At 50.3% G+C, this 11,298-nt stretch overlaps 1 pseudogene; it reads right to left on the bottom strand.

Annotated features, from left to right (window-relative positions):
• Positions 1-19: 19 nt before the first annotated feature.
• On the bottom strand, positions 20-9,514 carry LOC102018563 (annotated as a pseudogene).
• Between the last annotated feature and the right edge of the window lie 1,784 nt (positions 9,515-11,298).

Below are 11,298 nucleotides of genomic sequence, written 5' to 3'. Positions count from 1 at the left end.
CCACATTTTGTTTGGGCTGTGATCATTAGATTAAGGAATAAAATTTTTTTAAGTCTGCACCAACCCGGTTCCCTTAAGTGTTGGGGGTCCCTAGAGCAGGGTTCTCTACTCAGGTTGTACATTTGCTTCACTTAGGGAAATTGAAAAGGAAAAGCTTGGGCCCACTGCAGGCCAACTGCATGGTGTCTCTAAGGCAGAGCCAGGCATCAGTATTTGTCACAAGCTTCCTACCTGAGATAGGCACAGTGGAATGTGCCTGTAATCCCAGCTTCTTGGGAGGCTGAGGCTGGAAGATCTCAAATTCAAGGGCAGCTGGGGGAGCACAACAACCCTCCCACTCCCCCCAACAAAAGAAAGGCTTCTTACTTCTAATATGCAGGCAGAGTCAGCACAGAGACAGCATGGGTCAACCATGACCCTAGCACAGAGATTCTCAGTGTGTTCTCACCCATTACTGCAATCACGTGAGGCCATGTTGGAATGCACGCTTAGGGCCTCCCCATGGACACACTAAAGAACTTGGGTGGGACCAATCATCTGTGTTCATCAGCCTCCCAGGGATTCTGGTGCAGGATGAGGAAACCTTATGGACACGCGAAGTTCTGACCCTGAAAACAATAGGGCATGGTATCTGTCTGTCCTTTGCACTCTGGATAGCAGACAGAGAGTTAAACATCTTCTCAAGTTCTGGTCCTCTGCTCCCTGCTGTCCCATCCACTATGGGAAGCCAATGGTAGGGGCCATGATTCCTCCCTCCTGTCCATGTGCATGCACGTCACTTTCCTGCCAAGAGGCAGACTCCATCTGCCTTCTCTGTTACTTTCCTAGGGCTGCTGCAATAAAGTGCCACATGCCAACTGGCTTAAAACAGCAGGAGTTGATTGTCTCCCTGTCCTGAAGGCCAGAGGCCAAGGTCAAGATGTCCATAGGGCTGTTTCCTCTAAAGGCACAGCTCCCAGCCTCTTTCCCACACAGCAGCTGGCAGCTAGGTAGAAATCCAGCCTTTGCATGCCATTCACTGTGTGCATATGTCAATGTCCAATTCCTCCCTTTTATAAGGGCACTTGGCATATTGAACTAGGGGGTCCTCTGTGCTACAGGACCTCCTCTTAACCAGTAACATCCACAGCAACATTATTTCCAATGAAGGGCACAGTCTGAGGTTCTGAGTGTTAAGACTTTAAAGTTAAGACTTTAAAGAGGGATTTGGGGTATCCTATTCAACTCGTAGCACTTCTCAATGAATCAGCCTCAAGGACTAGCTTTACTTGGGGGACCCTATGTCACCCCTGCTGTTCTTATGAGGTGCTAGGGATTGAACCCAGGGAGCACTGAGCTACATTCCCATCCCTCTCTTTTTTTTTTAATCTTGAGACAGGGTCTCTCTAAGTTGCCCAGACTAGCCTTGAATGTGTGCCCCATCTGCCTTAGTGTGCCTTGTCCCATGCCCCAGTAACTGGGACTGCAGGGCTGAGCCGCTGCACCTTGGCTAGGCCTTCATTTCACAGCTTGGTTTTACTCTTTGGAAGCTATTTATCATGTGAACAACAACATGGGGGTGGAGATGAAAGACTGGGAAGAAAGAAAGGGAAGCCCCGCCCATTCTCAGCTGCTCCAGCCTGCTCTTCAGATGTGCACGGCCATCTTGGGTTGCCTCACTCAGTCCCACAGAGCAGCACCGCCACCACCACCAAGCCCTTTCGAAGTTAAAGAAACAGTGGTGAATAAGTGGTGGTTGTTTTAGGCCCCTAGTTTTTTATAGCAAGAGATAATGGCAACAACCCGGGTTGTTATAATCAATGTTTGGGTCCTTTTGTGGGAAGCCCAGGGCCTGCCTGTCACTCAGATAAAAACATTTGGGTCTGAGAGTTGAGTGGCGGGTAATGAGGACAAAGTTTTGTTGTATATAATGAATGGCACCCTCTGACCTGCTCAAAAGCTTCTGAGAGTGTGGATGAAAAGCTGGGGCACAACCAGGGAGGGGCAGAGGGTGCTGAGGGGTGCTTTGTGCGGTGGCCTGCACCCCAAACTCACATGCACAGAGGCAACTGTGCGGGCTCCAAAACACTGAAACTTTAATGGGAAGAGGAGAAGCACAAGTACTGAGAGGCCTTTGCTACAGAAAAGTTGGAATAAGTAATCACTGAGAATGAGCGTCTTCAAAATAAGCTCAATGTGGGGGAAATGAAGAGCTATAGACACATAAGAAAGTGATTACTTAGAATAGGAATGGAGGATCACTGTATGGAGAACTTTGATAGAAGAGAAAGTGCTTAAAGAGGAGGCCTCTGTGTAGCCCTTAGCTACTGTCAGAAGCTTTGTTTTTTGAGACACTGTCTTCCTATGTAGTCCAGGCTGCTGCTGAACTCGCTATGTAGTTGAGGGTGGCCTCAACCTCCTGCCTCAGCCTTCCTAGGGCAGGGATTACAGGTGTGTGCTACCATGCCCAGCTGGAATCTTTTACTTTTAATATGCAAAATTCTGAAGCTCATATGTGACTTGATATTGCTTTCTCCAAGAACCGTTCCTAACTTCGGTAGAGGCTCTTTTGAGAATAAAGATACAGCCTTTTTTTTTTTTTTTTTGCCTAAAAGACACGTAGGCATGTTACCCCACATACTGGGTAAACCCACATGCGGGGTGTCACACAGCCCCGGGAAAAGATCCTTGTTTTTGGAATCCTGTTTCTCAGACCCTATGGCTTTGGAAGGCATCAGGGTGGAGCCCTAAATTGTAAGATGGCTAAATTGGACTGAGAGTTCAACCTCTACCACCCTCTGGCGGCCATGCAGAGATAGACCAGGTTAACAGGCTTGATTCCTTGCAGGCACTGAAATGGAGACGTTTCTGGCCCTGAATGCTAGGGATAGATAATTTTCAGCAGCTTTCACGGACCGGTGGAAGGCTTTCCCTTCTCTGGGGCGGGGTGGGGATAGGGGATATGTAGGGTCCCACAGGAAGTCAAAGCAGCAGAGCCTAGGGCTGAAGTGGGGCATAGCTGCAGGGCTGTCTGCGCACAGAAGGAAGCAGCACCAGTCTGCACACTTTCCCAGCTGGGGTCTCCAGGGGCAGAGGCCAATCTGTCCCTTACCTGAGGTCCACAGCAAAGCATGTCGGGAAGGCCCAGTGCCTGGACCGAATTCCACACCACTTGTGATACCTGATACCGAGTGTATCTGCAGGGAGTTATAGAAACAAGGAAGTAGTGTCACAAAGCTGGGGAGTGAACAATCAGGCACTGGAGTTGCCAAGACCGCTTAGGACTCCATGCTGTCATCCTCCTCATCCGTGCAGTCCATGCCCATTTCTTCATAATCTTTTTCCAGAGCAGACAAGTCCTTCCTCCATGCCCTTGCCTACATACCAGTGCACAAGTGCCCGCTTGGCAAACATCAGGTCAAACTTGTGATTGAGGTGGGACCAGGCCTCAGCAATGGCTGTGGTGTTGCTCAGCATGCAGACTGCCCAAGGCACATAGGCTGTTGCCCCCAGGCACCACTGTGTAATGGATACCCACCTAAAGAGCAACAGAAAGCAGTGCAGGTGCTGGCTCTGCGTGCCTTGGGAGGAGTTTATACAAGGTCCCTATAATTGGGAAAGGGGCAGTCATTTGGTATTTGGTGTTTGCCCACCTTTAAGGAACAAGGAGACAGAGAAGGCCACTATTGCTAGGATCCAGACAAATCAGAATGCGGCTCGTGCTATGACACAAGACTAGTCCCTTTAAAATCACTGTCAAGAAGCATGAAAGCTGGGCATAGTTTTACACCTAATCGCAGTACTCTGGGAGGCTGAGGCAGGAGGATCATATGTTTCAGCCCAGCCTGGGAAATGTAGCAAGACCTTGTCTCAAAATAAATAAAAAGGGCTCGGGATGTACCTCAGTGAGAAGGCTCTGAGCTAATAAAAAGGGGGTGGAGTGGGTTTCTTTACACTAAAATACAAATAAGTATAATTCCTGATGCTTGATTAGATCCTCACTTTGAAAATGGGGTGTGAAGCATTTGTGGTAACTGGGAAAGTTTGTATATTGATCAGGTGTTTCCGTGCCCCCTCATTAAAAATGGTCAGCTTCCCATGAACGCCTCTGGGCACTATTGCACTGGTCCTCCACTTCCCCACAGCAGCCTCTTCTTCGTTTCTATAGCTCCAGCTCTTCCCAAATGGAGGCAGCGGGTAGTCCGCCAGTCCCTCCCCAGATCTCTTGCCCCTCAGCTCTCGTCCTGCATGCAGAACAGCTCTTCAACACTAGCAAGTGGCCCTCATCTTTACGACCAGAAGTCCCCGCCTCCCCTCAGCATGGTCGTGTCCACAGCACGTCACATGGCAGGAAAGCTGCATATGTTTCTAGTGCCATGGCTGCCACGTTTGCTCATTCTAGGGTTTTATTCCCAGAACAAAGTCCCTACAGTTGAAACTGAGTCTCATGCCCAGCATCCTGGAATGGGAACTGATAGCAGCAGGGTGGGCATAAACAAATTCTTTACATGACTGAAAAAGAAACTGAATTTACAGATACAAACACAGATGCCTTCTGACCTACATTTCCCCATAATCTGGTGGTAGACCTTTCTGTGCTTCCAAAAGTATTCCTATCTGAGCAGAAGCCATATCATATGGCTATGTCACTGGTACTTGCAAGGGAGGCTGTTCTCCCCTGACTGGTGTGCCTAGGGACTGCCTACTTGCTAGGCTAAGTGACAGGAAACTGATGCTTCTTCCATGAAGGCAATCTTTCAAGGAGAACCCACCCTGGCATCTGGTTCAAAGATCTGGCTTCCAGACCACCCAGGATGGATCAAGTTAAAGGGAGCCTCTAAAGCTGTTCTTTGCTCTATTGTCCCCACCCCTAGTGCATCTGTCCTTCATCCCTGCAGCTCTGTAGGAATCTCCCCGCTCAGAGGTGCACAGGTCACATGCTAATTCCTCCCTTCACCCTCAACTTGCCTTGAAACCTATGGGATACCAGTGCACAAACTGGTGTCCTTGGTCTTGACAGCAGCAATGGCAGCATTCACATCCTTGGGTACCACGTCTCGCGACAGAGCATGCAGCAGGCCATGCACTTGGCATGGCGGGGATTACACGTCACCATCTGATTGCAGGGCTCAGAGCAGGCACTGGTGATCTGCAGCACCGAGAGCTGCTCATGGTAGGCCTTCTTAGCCGAGACAATGGCTGAATAGGTCATGAGGGGGAAGTGGATACGCAGGTAAGGCACCAGGTCGGTCCAGAACTCTGTGAGGTCCACATTGAGGGCACCATTAAAGGCAGGGAGGCAGTGATGGAGGACACCACCTGGTCAAAGAGCTGGTTGAGGTTACTGTATGTAGGATGCTTGATGTCCAGGTGGTGGTTGCAGATATCAAACCACTCATTGTCCACCATGAAGACACAGTCTGAGCGCTCCAGGATGGAGTGGGTAGTCGGGGTGGGGTGACAGGGGTCTACGACTGCTGTGGACACTCTGGGGGATGGGTGCATAGCAAACTCCAACTTGCACTTCTTTCCATACTCTACAGGAAGCCACTCCATTAGCAGGGAGGTAAAGCCTGAGCCAGGGCTGCCCCCAAAGCTATGGAAGACCAGGAAGTCCTGCAGACAATTACACCGGTCCATCTGGAGGAGGAGATAATACTGTTAAGAATGCAGATGACATGTGCCTTGTCCCCAAGCCTCTCCCCAAAGAACTTCATCTAGAAAGGGTCTATACCTAACTAGAATTGCATGCACTTCTGTATATTAAACACTGAAATATATTTATACTTAAATGTGTGCACTTTATAAAAATGGTTAGACAAGCATTACATTTATATCATCAATCAAGATACAGAAATTCCCATCATTCCCCCCAAAGTTCCTTCACGTCCTTTTGCATCTCTGTTGAGGAGAGAAAAGAACACCTAGTAGAGGCTTGATGGCCTTGGGAAGCAGCTGACCTAGGAAGGAAGTGTTGCGTGCAGTGGCAGGGGTGAGGCAGGCACAGGATTTGTAGTTAGAGCCGGCTTGCTCAGCTGTGTTGCTTTGTCATTTATATATAGGAGGGTGGGAATGGTGGGTGAATACATACAAATTCCCTGGTCCCACTGTAGACTGGAAGGTAGGGCCTATAGGTTTGCCAGCTACCCTAGATAACTGTGATACAGCTGTTTAGACAATCCCTTAGAGCACCAGAGTTAAAGAACTAGCTCCCAGCTGGCCTCACTCAGTGCCTTGGACAGGGGACAGGCAAGGTGGAGAGTGGCTGAGAGCTAAGCAGAGCCTGTCCTGGCGGGAAAGATCTGTGTGGGAGATTAAGAAGTGCAAATTGAGCAGTTAGCTATTAGGGATAGATCAAAGTTCAAGGAAGTGTTGGACCCAACAGACCTGGTAAGTAAGTAACTAGCAGGGCAAAATTTTGAGTCCACAAATTCAGGGCAGAGTGGGATATTCAGGCTTCCAACCCTAGATCTATTCCCAGGACACGGCACACAGTTCTCCCAGGGGAAATGGAGTGAATAGAGAAATGATGTCAGGTGCCATGCTCAGGCGGTGCCCTTCTTCCTGTACGTGGTCAGCTTCCCAGGCTAGGGAGGGAGGCTAAGGATGCAATGAAAACCTGCAGGTGCTAGAGGCTCCTGGTCCTGCTTACCACTTTTTGAATTTGCTCCACCACCAAATTGATGATCTCCTCCTCACGGTGTGGTGGCCATGGGCATAGTTGTTGGCAGCGTCTTTCTTGCCAGATATCAGCTGGTCAGGGTGGAAGAGGTGCCTGTAAGTGCCAGTTCTTACCCTGTCTTGAGGGGAACAGAGGGCAAAGGTAAGAGAGGCTGGTCTCATCCCTCAAGAGGACACAAAGCCTTGGAACCTTTGTTGTTAAGCTCCCATAGGCGTAACTGCACCACAGAGCAATGGACACCCGGAGCTCCAGAGGCCACTTCTAAAGTCCAGTGCCACCTGGTCCTGAGGAGGAAGTGAGGGGGCACCTTGAACAGGCCCTTTTCACTGATCTCACAGCCACTTCACTTTGCTTAGTGAGGAATCGGTATGTAAAGGAATCTCACTTGTGTTTAGGCTAAGAATATAGATTAATGCAGAGATGCAAGTCCATAGTTGAACCTCCTAAACAATATCTTTGGAAAGATGGGGTAAGAGTAGAACCTTCAGAAACAGGAACTGAGGAGCTCCAGGTACAGAAAGGAGGAAGGAGAAGAGCCCAGGGGAGCAAGCAACAGCCAGGTTCATCCAGGCCCAATCCTGTCAGGGGGCCGATTTCAGTTAGGGCGAGGAGCTCCCAGTTCTTTACGCAAAGCTATCCTCAAGACGCTGAGGGGAAGGACAAGAACGTTTGAAGTTTCTGCTTGTGTCCATCCCACTCTATGTCTGACCTTGGATGCAAACATCTGTTATTTTCCAGGTAAAACTGTGCTACTGACTTCCCTTCCAGCATAGGAAGTCCCCAGGACCCCTCCTGAAGACAGTATCTAGACAAAAGCAACACACCAAAGACCCGTGTTGTGCTTGGCAGGGGACTGCCTGCATCCCAAATGCTTTGTCCCTTTGAAGAGCTTCCCCCAACTTTGAGGTTGGCAAGAAATATGAGCTGCCCACTCACCTACGGCTGCTGTCTCTGGGTCCACAAAGACAACCGGGGCACGTGCTTGTCAGAATCCGTCTCAGTGAAAAAGGCGTCCATGGAGCCATCACCATGTTGCTGAGCGTGGTGCCATCAGGCTGGATGTGGTGCTCCAGGCAGTAGAGCTCCCAGCAGGCCCTTCCCATCTGCACCCCGGCCTGGCCCATGTGAATGGAGATGCACTCTCGCTGGTGGGGGCAGAGCGACACACTGTGAGCCGGCGCAGGGGGGTGGACGTGAAAAGGCTTGCCTGGGAGCAGCTCTTATCTTTCCTTCCAGAAGGCTGACGTTGCCATATTATCTAGCCTACAGTCCAAAAGACTGGCTTCTCTTTCCGAGCCTTCTTACACCTGGAGCCAAGCTGCTTCCACTCATTTCCTTTCAATTGCTCAGGTCTTAAGAAGAAAGTGGCTGTGTCTTTCTAGCGTAGGAACTAGGGAAAGCCAAATCCCACTGCACAGTGGCCTCTCTGCTGGCTGTGGTGACTTGGGAAGGCTCAGGGTCTTGTATTCCGAGACAGGGTGCCCTGGGGCTTCTAGATTCAGGCGCTGGGGCCTAGGTCCAGAGGTCGCCTGTGGCAGTGGATCTCCGTTTCACGCTGACAAGCAGGAGGCCTTGTTCAGGCTGGTGGATCACCCGAGGAAATTACAGCTAGTTCTTTTGAAAGATCACTCACACTCTTTATTTGGGGGGGGATAGTAATGTACCCTAGACACCTGTCACAGTCCACTGCAGTAGAGATAGTTTAATCCAAGTATCACTCAACACCCATCCAATCCTTCAACCCTCCTCGCTGAGGTCAGTCCCATGATGGACAGACCTGCCCATCTTCCCCTTCTCCAGCTCCAATTTGCAGTCCAGAAGACAGTCTGAAAGGAAGGAGCACCTCTCATTTTTAGGAAGGACTGTGTCCCAGGACAGCATTTAGCATCTTAGGAACCAGCGGTGGTGAACCTATGGCACATGCGCTTAGCAAGTTCTTTGTATTATTGAAAGCTCTGAAAGGTTCGCCATCGCTGATGAAAACCATCCTCCAAGACAGCCTCAGAGCCATCAAGAGAGCTCAGCACAAAAGTAGGCGATCAAGAGATTCCCATGGAGGATGGGGACCTGCGTACACTCGTACACTCCCAAGTCCTCTGTTTTTACTGAAACCCAAGTTCTTTAGGCATCAAAACAGCTAAGAAGCAGATTTCCCAGATAAAGTTTAAAAGAAAGCCCTGCTCAAGTATGGGGCCAAAGGAGCGGACCTCTTGCCGGAGCCGGCTGCCTGACACAGGGCAGGCGGGGGAACGCGTTCCGAACTGGACAGACCCATGGGAGGTCTCCAGCCACCCCGCCCACCCTCCAGCGTTGGAAGGTCCTGCCCGGGAGGCGGGATCTGCAGTTCGACGCGGGCACCTCCCGGTCTGGACCACAGCGGCAGAACTGTGGAGTGAATCCCAGTTCCCCTCGGGTCTCCAGCACAGACCGAGCCCGCGCCCCGAGCTTGAACGCAGAGCACCAAGTGCCGCGCCCCCTTCCCTCCACCACTCTGCCCAGACCCGCAGGGCTTTGGGCGCTGAGGACCTTTCCAGTATACGTCTGCCTGAGTAGGAAGTCCATAGAAAAGTTGTGCTTGAGACTTCCGGGCGTCCCCCGCCTTCCCGCAATCCCACCCTCACCGTGAACCACAACCACCCCTGGTATCACAGCGCAGCCCACCCGCACCCTGGACTGCCTGGGCGCCCCTCTCCGGATCTCTGGCTTCCTCCTCCAAGCAGCGTCCCTCCTCCTGGGCTCCTCGAATGCCCGCAGTACCCCCTCACCATGGTTGCTGTGTCAGATGAGGGCGCTTCAGAAGGGCTGGCTGCATTAGTACTGGGAGTCTCCAGCTGCCCCCACCAATCCTGGGGTAAGAGCGCGCACCGCCTTCTATATCCCCGCCCAACAGTGGACCACGCCCCTAGCTGGGCCCCCGTTGGTCCGCAGCCCCCGCCCCGCGCCTGTCATTGGGCCAGCACCCGCCTAGGCCCGCCCCTCTTTCCGCTGTTTCGGGCCGCTTGCGAGCTCATCCACCTCACCCTTCACTGGGGCAACTGCTCCGGCGCGGGTGACTCAAGATCCTTAAAAGAGCAAGAAGTCCTGGCTGGAAAAACAGATCTAAGGGGGCGTGGAGGAGGAAGATGGGAAAGGCCGGGTGTTAGCGTTTGTACTGAATTCCAGTGCCCGGGGGAGTCCTCTGAGGGTTTTTCAGCAGAGGACTGACGGGATTAGAATAGCATTTTCGGCAGCAGTAGGTGTTATTTGTATATCTTTCCAGTGGCCGTTGCAGATCGTTCCGGTGCTAACGGGCAGGCGCACCTGTTCCCTATCTGTAAGATGTTACTTGAGGTTTTCCTTCCGAACACCGAAGTATACGACATTCGCCCTTGCTTAGTTTGGGAGGGCTGTGTGTTTTATCAAATGATTGACCACCTCACCCCACAGTAATTACCCCTGATTTTTGTATAGCACGTTCCAGAGGAACTCAGAGCGTCTGTCATAGCTTCCTAACTTTCGCTTCCTAGTGAAAATGTGAATGTGCCTCAGGTAGGTTTAAGTACAGAGTGCAGTACAGGTTAATTTCAAACTCCACAGCATTCTTTGATTCCAATTCTGGAGCCTGGTTTTAAGAGACTACCAGCCTTTAAATAGATGCTTCTAGTTAGGGGACAAAGTGAAAGCATGTGTGTGAACATTCAAGTAAGTGCCTAGAAAACCCCGGTGCAGACACCGCTAAAACAGTGATTTGTTGATTTGTTGCTCTTCACTGCCCCCTGGCAAAACAACTAGTATTGCATCTTGCTGAAGTTAGGCACACCAGTGATTAAAAATAAATTTTCTAGCCCTAAGGGGAAAAGACGGTGAGCTCAGGGCATTATCTCTTCCCTGCTTTGCCTGCTGGTAGAGTCTTCTGGAAACGTTCTTCCATTCCTACTGAACGGAGTAGACACAGGGATTATAAATGCATTGGAAAAATAGCCAGGGGTGGAGACGCACATCAATAATCCCTGGGGGCTGAGGTAGGGGATTGCAAGTTCAAGCCTTGCCTTGGCAATTTAGCAAGATCCTATCTCAGAATAAAAACCAAAAAGGCCTGGGGTATAGCTCGGTGCAAAGGCCTGGGTTCAACCCCCAGTACTGTACACTAAGTCCCTGACTTACGAATATTTGAGGTGCAAACTTTCACAGGTGTACTGCATAAAACTCACAGCTGTGCTGTATGAAATATCTGTCAGATTACAAATGATTCCTATTTATGAGTATTCTCCCAGAATGGAACTCACTCATAAGTCAGGGACTTGCTGTATCACACAAAGTAAATAATACATTGGAAACAGTGACATTCTAGGTTGTTTGTGCAAATTACACACCCACCTCTCTCAGTAACATACTTCTTTACACTGGACCACTTAAAACTAATGCTCTCATAAGGTATTTGGATTGATTTCTATTGTCTGGATTGCTTCCAAGCTTCATGTTTATTTCCAACCTTAAATTTCCCCTTTCCTCATCACACTAATTCAACGCCTGTGCCACTGCACATACATACCTTCCACACATCTCTTCAGGGATTTATACTATTCCAAAAGTCAGGGAGTGTGTGCTCCATGATCAGCTCTACTTTGCAAGCAATCTAACGTGTCTTCATATGCCTG

This window comes from Chinchilla lanigera, unplaced genomic scaffold, assembly GCF_000276665.1.
Source record: "Chinchilla lanigera isolate Chin_1 unplaced genomic scaffold, ChiLan1.0 scaffold00005, whole genome shotgun sequence".
Lineage (NCBI taxonomy): Eukaryota > Metazoa > Chordata > Mammalia > Rodentia > Chinchillidae > Chinchilla > Chinchilla lanigera.
This window is presented reverse-complemented; position numbering and strand designations above follow the sequence as displayed.